Source organism: Perognathus longimembris, chromosome 13 (genome assembly GCF_023159225.1).
Source record: "Perognathus longimembris pacificus isolate PPM17 chromosome 13, ASM2315922v1, whole genome shotgun sequence".
Taxonomy (NCBI): domain Eukaryota; kingdom Metazoa; phylum Chordata; class Mammalia; order Rodentia; family Heteromyidae; genus Perognathus; species Perognathus longimembris.
The window spans coordinates 46,623,688-46,636,146 of NC_063173.1; the positions used below are offsets into that span (position 1 = coordinate 46,623,688).

The 12,459-nt window shown below is 52.2% G+C and overlaps 1 long non-coding RNA gene across 1 annotated transcript; it reads right to left on the reverse strand.

Moving 5' to 3' along the window:
• Positions 1–972: 972 nt before the first annotated feature.
• LOC125362304 lies at positions 973–5,191 on the reverse strand. The gene is made up of 3 exons (XR_007213055.1): positions 5,181–5,191; positions 2,342–2,512; positions 973–1,101 (listed from the first exon to the last, which is right to left on the reverse strand). It is a non-coding gene; the product is annotated as an uncharacterized LOC125362304 (long non-coding RNA).
• Between the last annotated feature and the right edge of the window lie 7,268 nt (positions 5,192–12,459).

A 12,459-nucleotide genomic window follows, 5' to 3' on the forward strand; every position in this document is an offset into this window, starting at 1 on the left:
GCTTTTTGGTGGCTACTTGGAGATAATAGTCTCATAGACTTTCTTGCCCTGGGCTGGCTTTGAACTGCAATCCTCAGATCTCATCCTCCTGAGTAGCCAGGATTACAGGCCTGAGTCACCAGCATCCAGCTTGCAATGCCTTCCTAGGGGGGTGGCCATTGGATTAAAAGCATGGCCAAGATTTCTAACATTGCCATTGCTGGCTGCAAGTTCTTACAACTTCTGCCGAAGCACATGGAAGTAAATGACTGCCTGATGGCGGGGACTTGTCCTCACCGCAGGAGTTTGCCCTGCCCAGCTTTGGCCTGTGCACTTGTCACTCAGCTCCCACTTCCACCACCCCCAGCCCCCCACCCCTCGCCCAGCAGCCCCTTCTGAGAGTCCAGCCGTAAAAGCAGCAATAGCCAGGACCACACTGTTGGCCAGTCCTCTGGTGGTGTTTTCCATTTGGAAAACTCCCCCTAGGATGTGCTTGAAATCTTGAAGAGGTGAGTTAATATATTGATGATGTCTTTATTGTCAGGACACTTCCTGAATTAGAAATAAAAAGCCCTGCTGAATTCAATCAAGTGGCAGGGCTGGAGGGGAAGTTTTCTTTTCTAGGATGAAAGGCCCTGATTCTTTGGCTGTCTCAAAGGGATAAGGAGTCCAACTTTTCTGAGGCTCCAAGTTCTGGGCTGAAGACTCCCAGAAGAATGCAGGAGCCTTTCTGACAGCTGGCGTTCAGCTTGCCCCCCACCTCCAAGGCAAAGGAGAAATCACTGCTTTTCTCTGCATCACGGGACCAAATCCTTGCCCTTGCCCGGCCCACCCTACTCCAGCAGTCCCAGCCTCATCTTGAGCCACTCAGGAGTGTAGCACAGGCCTTCCTTCTGCAGAATGTCCTCCTTAAGGAATGCCTAACCCCCTCTCCAGGCCCCACCCACCTCAGCCTGCTCCCCTGCCTCCCCCAACCCACTACTATACCCTTGCTAGCCTGTCTGGGTCAGCATCTCTGAGTTTTTTTGAGTCTAAAGTCTACAATTCATTCCATGAGGCAGATAGTAGGGTGGACTGGGAAATATCTGAGCTTGCAAATACCTGGACTCAAGTCACCTTGGTCTTTTGGTTGCTTCAGGAAAGAGACAATTCTTCTTCGTGCTTCTTTTTCTTCATCAATTCCCAGCCCTGGGCATGGGTGACCACTTGCTCCTTTTGTAAAGTCTGTTACCACTGGGGGTTGAGAAGGAGGCTACAGGATCCTGGCTATGAATCCTATAGGTAAATGAAGGGGATGAATCCTATAGGCAAAGGAAGGGGATGGGTTGACACCTAGCAACCTAAGTATCGGGAAAAGTATTCTTATTCTAGGGACTCTCAAAGAAATTAAAGTACTACTTGGGGCTGGGGATATGGCCTAGTGGCAAGAGTGCCTGTCTCATATACATGAGGCCCTGGGTTCGATTCCCCAGCACCACATATACAGAAAATGGCCAGAAGTGGTGCTGTGGCTCAAGTGGCAGAGTGCTAGCCTTGAGCAAAAAGAAGCCAGGGACAGTGCTCAGGCCCAGAGTCCAGTCCCCAGGACTGGCCAAAAAAAAAAAAAAAAAAAAAAAAAGAAAGAAAGAAATTAAAGTACTAGCTCAATGCCTCCCAGCTCGTTTCTGTGTGACTTCCGGTCCACACCTAATTTATTCCTGACTTGAAAATGTCTCCCAAATGCCAGGCAGGGGCCAAGACACTAATGGCTCGTGCCTGTAATCCTATCTACTCAGGATCTAAGGAGATCTAAGGATCACCATTTGAAGCCAGAAGTGGCTCAAGTGGTAGAGCACCAACCTTGAGAAGAAAGAAAAAAGCCAAGTAAGAGAAAGAGGCCTGCATCTAAGTCCTAGTATAGGCAAGTGTGTGTGTGTGTGTGTGCACGCACGCGCGCACACACGCACGCACGCACACTTGCAACCCCCCCCCCAGAGTCATGAAAGGGTGTTCCATTAGGCACTGAGCCCCTCCAATCAGAATGCTCAGGCTGATGGAAAGAGGGATGAATATGGGGAAGGACCCTATCACAGATGTCCTCCTTTCTTTTCCCCACAGGAGAATGGGCCCCCACCTTGACCAGTCATGTCTGAACTGTATCACTTTCCCTGAGGGCCAGGATAGCTACCACATATCCTGGGAACATTTTATTCACTGAACCACACCAGGTGGGCTCTGCCTCCTGGGTCCCAGAGCTTCCATTTCATCTCTCATTCATCTGCTCTATACATCTGTCCACTGAGACCTCCTGCTAAGGCCATTGTGCCCTCTTTTAGGCCAAGTTGGTAGAGTCCAGGCCCAGAAACCAGAAGCTGCCACAAACCTGGCTCACTGTGCTCTGGTTGTGGTTCCTGTGGATCTGGACTCCCAGGAGAGAAAGGGGATTGACTGAATGTGAGGGGACGGGGTCTGTGGGCTGTACCTGCAGATGTGCAAGATCCTGGACTGCCCAAGAGTCAGTGGCATGGTGGTGAGAGAGAGGAGAGCTCCTCAGCTGCACAGGGATACCAAAAAGTACAGACATAACACATGGCAGGCAACACGCGACCCATCCTTGTTCCTGTAATGCCCTGAGTTCCCTTCCTAACACTTCCTCCCATAATGCCCTGGGCTCCCTTCCCAATGTTTCTTCCCATAATTCCCTGGGATCCCTTTCCAATACTTCCACCCACAATGCCCTGGGTTCCAGCTCAGCCAATGACAGGACCAGGTCAGAGCAGGCACAAACCCTCACTCCATCAGCACAGAGCCCAGGGGAGAAGCTCCAAATTATAATCATCACCCTATCAGAGGAGTCTATTAGACTCCATCCGTGGGGGCTCCTCTCCATGGAGAGTCTATTTCATTATTATCCTTTATTTGCACTTTTAAATAAACTTGCTGTCTGCTTTAAACACTTTACTGCCTTTTAATCCTTTAACCAGCAGAGAAAACAAATCTGTCCCCCTGGACCATCATGGAAGCTTTAGGTAGGGAGAAGGACGATAATGACCAGGAGAGCTGCTTAGTGCTGCATCTTAGCGAGGGTCCAGGGGGGACCCAGGACTCTGTACCCCTTCCATGACTGCAGGCAGTCCTGGACAACCTGTGATGCTGAGTCCATCTCTACCACTACTCAGCTGCTGGGCTCCCTAAACAAAATGGACCGCTAGAGGAATCAAGCCCTTCTCTTCCCATCCCCTGGGAGGTCAGCATCTCCTCCAGCCCCATCTGGGTCCAGCATTACAGCAGCCTCCCCCTCTGCCTCAGGCAACCCAGCGTGGTGTTCTGTGACATGTCTGGCCAACTTAAGTAGCATATCCCACCCACATGCCTGGAGGTCCCCGCTCCTGGTGCAGTTTCCCAGCTCTGATGTCAATGGAAGGGAACCGTCATGCTAGGCACAGAGCAATGGCCTCAGGCAGGACATGGGAGTCCTAGCAGCTCCTCCCTCATGGGAGGGATGGTGGGCTTTGCAGCCTAGCCTGCACTCCCTTAGCCTGTCTCATCCTTCTTCCTGCTCACCTATGCTTCCAGTCCTGGTGACTAAAGTACCTCTGGCCTGGGTAGCTAACACCATGTCCTTTGCTTTCCCCATCCAATTGATGAAAGCACCTCTCTTCTTCATGCCACCCCGACACTCAAAAGAGCCAGCACAGTGAGACTTTCAGTGACTACTGCCATGGGCACACCCACTCCACAGCCCTGAGGGCCCCGGGGTCCCTAGGAGAGTAAGAAAGTGAGGGGGTGAATGCTTCCCCATGTTCCTGCACAGCCCTGAGGCCAGGCTTCTGAGACCCTGTCAGCCCCCAGGTGTCTGGGAGGGTGGGGCCATAAGTTCTGTCCTTAGGTGACCCCAGGAAGCGGCAGAGCCTGGGGGTGAAGAAACCAGAATGGCCCACATAATCAGAAAACTACAAGGGAAATGAGGACAGTTTCATTTGACTTCTGGAGTATTGTACATCACAGGCTGGGCACAGCCATTCTTCCATTCTGCAGGGGGGAAATTGAGGCTCAGCTCCAGTCCAGAGTCCCTTGGGGATGATACAGCCACCATGGCAGCATAAGCTTCCACATCTCAAAGGCTCTTATAGGTGAATTCTAAATTCTTGAGTCGGGAAGAACAGGAGCTACTGGGCAGTGCCTGGCATACGGAGCCCATACATGTACCCTCCACTCCCAGCCCTGTCCTGATTCTGTGTTCATGCCCTGCACCCAGGCTCTTTCCAACCTCCTGGTTCCCCACCCCCATCCCCCCATCCCCCAGGTCTCCCTTCCCTGACCCCAAAGTAGTCACGCCTTTAAGTGGCATTGGCTTTCCTGAAAAAAAACAACAACAACAACAACAAAAACACCCTCTCCCTACTAGGCTCCAAGTGGCTCACGGCTGTACTCATAGCTACTCAGGAGGTTGAGATCTGAGGATCTTGATTGGAAGCCAACCTCAGCACAGACAAAAAGCCATCTCTTCTTAATCCCAATTAACGAGCAAAAAAAAAAAGAAGCTAGAAGTAGCAGTGGGGTCAGTTCACCTGTGGAGCAGCAGGCCCAGGCAGCATTGAGCCTATGGAGATTTAAAGTCCAGACAATAGAGAGCCATACTGAGATTCAGAAGACCCAGAGGTGAGCATTCCCCTTGCCCTTGAGACTTGCCGGGTGACCTTGCAGGCATTTCTGGCTCTGCCTCTGAGCCTCCACTTCACCATAGGTCAAACTGGAGGCCTGATCCTGTCCATCCCCTGGGCTTTATAGGTGAAAGAAAATGGGAGCAGGGTCACTGTCTAACCCAACAGGCCAGGGAAGCTGCCCTGGGAGTCTGAGAAGAGGTAGGAAGGGAAGGCATCATGTCTGTCAGTTTTCCGTCACTATAATAAACATCCGAGACAGTCGACTTGTGGAGAGAAAAAAGGTTGTTCTGGGTCACAGCTCTGGGATTTCCACTGGATTGACTGGCTCTGTCCGTTTGGATCTGCGGCAGGCAGCAGATCACGGTAGAGAAAAACAGCTCATCTCACTGTCAGAAAGCAAGAGAGAGGAAGAAGAAGGGGTAGGGTCTCACTAGCCCCTTCCCAGCCACTACCCCAGTAGCTTAAGACCTCCCACCAGGCCCCGCTTCTTCAAGTTCCACCTGCCTCCCAGTAGCCAGGAACTAGAGATCAAGTCTCTTAACACAGCAGGCATACCTGAGAAACAGAGCAACACATTCAAAGGCCCCGAGGCAGGACTGTGCTGGAAAGTTGAACAACCAGTAGGTCAGGGAACAGTAAGCAGGAGAGAAGCCAGAGGGGAGATCATCCGACAGGTGTCTGGAGGCTGCAGTTGGCAGGGAAGGGCTGGAGCGTGTGACTGGGGTTGTAGACGCAGACACAGCAGCTTCTGACTGAGCCCCTCCTCCCTGGCCTGACCAAGAGCAAGCCTCTGGCTGGAGGACTCTGTGCAGGGTGCTGCTGGGCCTTTGGGCCCTTCCAAGTCACCCGATGGCACCCAGGAAAAGGCACACCTCACTCCAAACCCTCTCTCCAGAAGGAGCTGGGCTGGGGGGGTGCCCAAGGCCCAGAAATGGAGACGCAGCACTGTCAGGCTGGTCTTCATACAAGGCACTTCTTTGTCCAGTCTTGCCTCTCAATGAGAGGCAGAGAATACCTCACCAGATGAGATGGCCAAGCATGGAGCCCTGAGACAGAGCAAGCAAGGGACTGGAGGTGGCTTCCCTTTTTTGGCCAGTGTACAAACTGGCAAGAGCAGAGGCAATTCCCCAAAATGGCCAGAAGATGGCAGAGTTCTGGCCACTACAGAAGGGGCTGGGCAGGGCACAGCGGACAGGGCCGCAAATCAGCCCTTTCAGTCCCAGGCTGGACCCACTGGGGGCTGTAATCATTCTGTGTGGCCGGCTTTTCTTTGGTTGTGCAGCACACGGCCACCTGTGTACTTGACCTGAAGCTGAAAAGCGGCAAGCCTGAACTGCCCCAACAGTTTCCAGAAAATGCTACCCACAATACCGGAGAACGAAGATGGCTGAGGAGGAAGGGGCGGGTGGTGGGGGGGGGGGGTCCCTAGATCTGCATGCAGAGGCAAGGGTGTCATGCCCAGGGACAGCTGGGCATTTGATGCCACGGCAAAGGGACCAGCACCTGGCAGGAAAGAAGAGAAGCTTCCATTTCTTCCTCTAGGAGCACCTGAAAAAAAAAAAAAGGCTCCAACCATAACATATACTATGCAAGGTGTGTGTGTGTGTGTGTGTGTGTGTGTGTGTGTGTGTGTATTGTCCCAGTCAACTGCTGTTATGGGATGCTATTACCTCTGTGAGGGATAAAGAGGCAGAGGGTGGGAGCAGGAACGTGTTTCTCTCTAGGTCACACAGCTGGGGGCTTGGGAGTGGAAACAGGAGCTTCCAGCTCCTTCCACCCTGGGTTGTCAGGCTGGAGGATGACCGCTGACCTACAGTCACAGCCAAGGCCCAATGCGCAGATGCGGAAATGGAAGCTCAGAGCAGTGTGGAACCTTCTGGTGTCGCTAGCTGGGACTGGAAGCCACGCCTCAAGACGGCAGGCTTCAGTTGCTGGAGAGTGTGGGGTGCTCTTTCCCGGGGGAAGGTGGACCAGTGGACACACCCCCACCCCCATCCCTCCATACCCCTCACCTCTCCCAGCGCCTCCCCTGCAGCCTGCACAGCGGGCACTGGGGGGGCCTGTTGCAGGGACAAGGGCGACACCTACTGGCCATTAGAGGCCATGACATGCCATGGGCCTGGCCCTTCCCTGGTCTCCTTCCCTTGAGTGCCATTTATTGAAGGTCTATTATGTATGTGCCAGCCATGACTTTGGGGGAATCCAAAACAATGAACAATATTGACCTCCCCCCCACAAGACCTTCTACCCCAAGAGCGGAGTGAGGCCTGTAACAATGACTACAATGCAAAGTCATAGTTTTCGGGTTTTCCTTTGACTCACTGGAAGTGAATGGCTACATGATTTTCAATACCAGCCAATGCTTACTGAGCGAGTACACTGCCAGGCCTAGGCCTGAGTGCTCTGCCCCACAACCAGCTCACTTATTTCCCCCCAAAAGCTCTTGGGAGGCGGGCATCATCGTTATCTCCAGTTCACACTGAGAATCTCAGGAATGAGAGTGTATAGTCCACTGATCCATCAGTAGGCACCTCCTGGTGGGGTGGTGGGAGCAGGGGTGACTGGAGCCAGAGGCTGGGGGCTGAAGGGGTGGGGCCGCAGTCATAGAGGACTGGAAGATAGAGGAAGGGGACCTGTTGTTACCATGGAGACCAGGTAACCACAGCTTAGTCTTTCATTTCCTCACCAAGGTGGGGGGGGGCAGTGAGATGCATCTTCATGTTGTTGTGGGAGCCAGTTGGTTCGTTCTGAATGTGTGTAGAACCCCTAGTCTGTGCTGACTTTGGTGGGACTCGAGGAGATCAGGTCCTGCCCACAGAACTCACCTGAGAGTGGGGGAAATTGAGAAAGAATGCCATGAGCGCGGTCAGTATTCTGGGGCACAGAGCAATGCTGGCACCAATGAAGAGCAGAAACCTCAGAGCCAGATGCACTGGTTTGAATCCTTATATAGCCACTAAGGACAGTGTCTCTGATGGGGGAACAGCATATGCAAAGGTCCTGAGGTGGAAAAGGGATGAGCACATTTAAGGAACAAAAATTGCAGCTGAAGGGTTGGAGGTATGACTCAGTTGGCAGAGCACTAGCCAATGAGAGTGTCAGGTATCAAGTTCCAGTCGCAGTCTCAGGCCTACAAAAAAGATCCAAAGAGAAATGTACTCATTATCTGACTGATGTAACTGTAACTCCCCTCTGTATATCACCTGCATAATAACCGTTCAAAATTAAAAAGAAAGAAAAAGTAGAACAGAAGCTTGGGTGGAGAGGAATGAGAGGTGCAATCGGAGTCAGACCACATGTGCCACACAGCTGGCACTTTGGGCCATGAGTAGCAGGAGCGGCCATGGAGCCGAGGGAGAACAAGCCTGCAGGCGATGCCTGGAGTCCGGGAAGGTGGTGAGGTGACCTGGAATGGGGTGGAAGGAGCAGACAGCAAAAGAAACAGAATGTTCCAGTGGAGGAGACAGAGATGCCAGGGCTCAGGGATGGGGTGGGGTGCGATCTCTGGGAGGGGTGGTGTGGGAGCTCTGGGAGGGGGACCCCAGGGTGGGCGGGGATGTGCATAGAGGTGAAGCAGCTGAGGGGAGAGGGGTTCCGCGTGGCTCTAAAGACGAGGGGGATGCCAAGATGGATATGTGTGTCTAGGAATTGCCCAACAGATCCTGGCTGGGATTGGAAATCTGGCTGTCACATCACGGAGCAAAGGGGAGGGGCCAGGTTAAAGAGCTTCCTACAGGGCCACCTCCATCTTCCTCCCAAAGTAGGCAGGGAACTTTGCCGCCGCCCCCCGCCCCTGCTTCCGTGGAGCCAAGCTGCAGGCGGTGCCGGGCGCCAGCTCCTTCCAGGCTTCCCAGGCCTCACAGGCTGTGATGGGCAACGCTTGGCTCTGCTGTGGTTTCCCTAGTTTGCAAAGCTGCCTTCCTGGGAGGTGGGGCAGCAGTTGGAGATCATGAGGCCGGTGGTGCTACAATGTGGTTCTAGGCTTTTCCTGGCCCTGACCCAGCCTGCCCAGGACCCTCCTTCCAATGACTCAGGTGGGTTTGCTGAGCTGCTGAGTGATCATCTCACCCCTGGCCCTGCCCAGGGCTGATAGAGTGGTTTCCCTGGCTCTGCCCCTTTGGCAGTCCCCAGCCCCAGCATTCTTGTCTGAACGGAGTAGAGTGTCTGCAGTTGGAACCCAGTGTGGGGACCTGGGTGTCTGTCCTCTCCTAGTCCCCTGGCCAGGGAGAGTTAACCTGAGACTGACAGGTGAAGACCCACACCTTAGCCAGGTCTGGCCCCTGGCGCCACATTGGCTGCACTGAGCACAGTGGACACCAGGGGGCGATAGAGGCTTTATTTTAGAGAAAGGAGTCCGTAGTTTTGTCTATCTTCCTTCTAGGATCTGCAATGGAACAGTGGCTGCTCAGAATGTTCTTTGTGTGGAGTGCAAACTCAAGTGCCGGTAGGAAGCACACAGGTCCCAGGAACGAGGGAAACCAGACAGGAGTGGTGGGGACAGTGGACAGCCGGAGGGTGAGTGATGCGCCATTGAGGGCAGCCACAGCCCAGGTCTAGCCAGGGACGATCCTGTCAGAATGCCCATCAAAACATTCACGTGTCAGTCCAGTCTTCGGTGGCTCTCACCTGTACTCCTAGTTCTCAGGAGGCTGAGATCTGAGGATCATGTCTCAAAGACAGCCTGAGCAGGAAAGTCCATAAGACTCTTATCTCCAATAAACTACCACCACCGCCCCCCCCCCCAAAAAAAAACAACAACAACAAAACCAGAAGTTGAGCTGTGGCTCAAGTGGTAGAGCACCAACCTTTGGGGTGGGGGTGGGGAGCTCAGGGACAGTGCTTAGGCCCCGGGTTCAAGCCTCAGGACTGGAATTAAAAAAATTAATAAAGTTCACATCATTATTTTTCAATGTGAAATCTCTCCGTTCTTAAATGCTGTCTACAAACTCACACCTTTCTCATTGCAAGCCTCTGAGCTTTGATATTGTCTTCTGTGTAGGGAAAGAGGGGCATCAGCATCCCCATCCCAATAACCCCTCATGCTCAGGCTTTGTGCAGTGGCAGGGGCAAGGGCATCACGTCTGCTCCCCTTCCAGAGCTTCCTTGATCATCTCTGGGGCTCACGGAGACAGGGAAAGAAAGCTGATGAGAGGGCAGGGGTGAAGGGTGAGGGTGTCCTCCTCTGATCCTGCTTTCCCAGTCCCAGACTTCTTCCATGAACACACAATGTGGATAGCTCCGGATAACAGAAACCACAGTAGCCAGGCACTCCTGTACTCATAGCTACTCAGGAGGCTTTGTACTTACTATACATACATATGAATATTGTGGATAATCCTTTTTAATCTGATCTTTAAAAATATTTTTGTTTTCATGTATGGCTCATCATTTACAAAGCCACCAGTAAAAGAATGCATCCATATCAATTATTCACAAACTCACAGATGGTGGAGTGCGTTCATGACTGCTCCAGGTATCCAACATCTTCCCCCTTACAGCTAAAGTGGTGCCACCAAAAGAGAATGAAGGCAGATGTGACTGTTAACTGTGGGTAGAGGGACATCACTGAGCCGTTTCCCAAGCACCAACGTTGTGAAAGAAGCAACTAAAGGACTAAGTTTGTCAAGTGCTCCAAAGAGGCCACGCCCCCACTCAGAGGGAGACAGAAAAGTTCTCTGAGCCTCTGGATTCCTCCGCAGCAGATGGGGAGGAGGCGGCTACACCTGACTCCCAAAGTGAAGCTGAAAGAGGGCACACACTGTGACCTCTCTCCTGCTCTAAAGCACAGCAGCTTTGTTGTCAGGAAGCTCAAGCTGCCTGAGGAGGCCTCATGGAGAAGTAAGGCTGGTGGTCGATAGCATTAGCTGGGCTGATGGCTGGAGGGCCAGGCTAGTGCAGTTGTGAACATGGACCCCAATCCCAAGGGCACCAGCTTACACTACACTGAGAATAAGCCTTCAGCACGGAGACCACCCCCAAATAGCAGACTTGTGGGCTATTTTTATTTAACATGGCTGCTACAGTTTGGTTAGGGTTTGAATGTCCCCAAGTTGTTTTGTTGAACTTTTCTACCTGATACTGGTGGCTCACACCTGTAATCCTAGCTACTCTGCTACTCCAGAGGTTGAGATCTGAGGATTGGGGTTCAAAGCCAAACTTGGGCAGGAAAGTCCATGAGATTCTTACTTCCAGTTAACTACCAAAAAACCAGTAGTGGAGATGTGGCTCAAGTAGTAGAGTGCTAGCCTTGAGTGAAAAAAGCGAAGAGAGCTTGAGGCCCTGAGTTCAAGCCTCAGTGGACCAAGCACTGGCTATGAGCCAGTCATGTGGACCGATTGTGGGCCTGTGAGTAGTCACATCCTGAGTCCGTGGCTACTTCTGACATGGGGCAGGGATGGGACAGGAAAAGAAGCAGGTGTGTGGGTGCAGGCTGGGGTCAGGCTGACCTCTCCAGCTACCACACTCCTGCCCAGAACTGCAGGAACCCTAAACAGTATACCTAGCCTTCTTGATGGTTATAAAGGGCCAGAGGCTGGACGCCTGGCTCGGTGGCAAGGCAAGGCACCTGCCTAGCAAGTGAGGCCTGAGTTCAAGCCCCAAGTCTGACAAATATTTTTACAGTTTAATAAGTGTCAGACAGAGGGTGTGTGGGCTTTTATTTGGACTGTTGCAAGTATGCATGATCACTTGAGTGACCCAAATGTGAGTTCCAGGTGGGCTGACCAGTCTTGAGTCCCTCTTCCAGGGGGGCTGCAGAGGATCATGTGTGTGTGTATGTGTGTGTGTGTGTGCGTGTGTGTATATGAGAGAAGGGGGGGAAGTATTCCCAAAGCTGCCCCAGCTGCCTCTGTCTCTAATTCTGAGTGGCAGACAGGAAGGGGCAGCAGATGGACTTCGGGCGAGTGGGGAACTAATAGGATCCAGCTGTTTGGCCAACTGTAGTCACCATCACCAACACCTTCAGCATGGCAGGGTAGAGGGGAGGGTGACATGGTGCAGGGTGGGTGAGGAGGGCATTTTGTATCCATTGTGCAAGGGCTGTGTAGAGTGGGAAGCTAAAACTCAGGTCAAGACAGAAGAGCTCAGAGCTTCTCAAAGCGTAGTTCCTAACCCTGGGACTTTGATACAACCTTAGCCTCTATGTGTGTGTGTGAGTGTGTGTGTGTGTGTGTGTGTGTGTGTGAATACCAATAATGGGACTTGAACCCAGGGACTCACACTTTGTTTGGCTTCTGCTGCCCAAGGCTGGCATTCTACCACTTGAGCCACACCCCCTTCTGGCTTTTTGGTGATTAATTGGAGATGGGTCTCAATAACTTTTCTGCTAGGACTGGCTTTGAATCTTGACTTTCACATTTCAGTCTCCTGAGTAGCTGGGATTACAGGTGTGAGCCACCTGTAATCTTACAAAATAGAAGATGTCCCTCTGTGAGGACAAGCCAGGGAGACACTGGCCAAGGGATTTCTTGGGTCCACTTCCCCAACTTGGCATGGGAATTCTATTTATAAAAAAGAGAGAGAGAATTTTTGCTGGAAAAAGAACACCCACTGGGCATGGGCAGACCAGGCAGTGGGCCAAGCCCTTCACAAATGCCATCGCATTGAATTCCCAACAGCTGCCCTCAGGACTGGCATTATCATTAGTGTACTTGCTCTTTAATGGCTCATACTGGAAAGGTGGAAAAATTTGCTTGGAGTAGGTAACAAAACCACCAGTAGGGAACCTAGGCTGAGGTGAGTTCTCAGCGCATTGCAATGTCTTTACCAGGCATTCATGTGATTCTGAATCACCTAGAAGCTTTGGTTTAAAAAAAATGCTGCAATTTCTCACTCA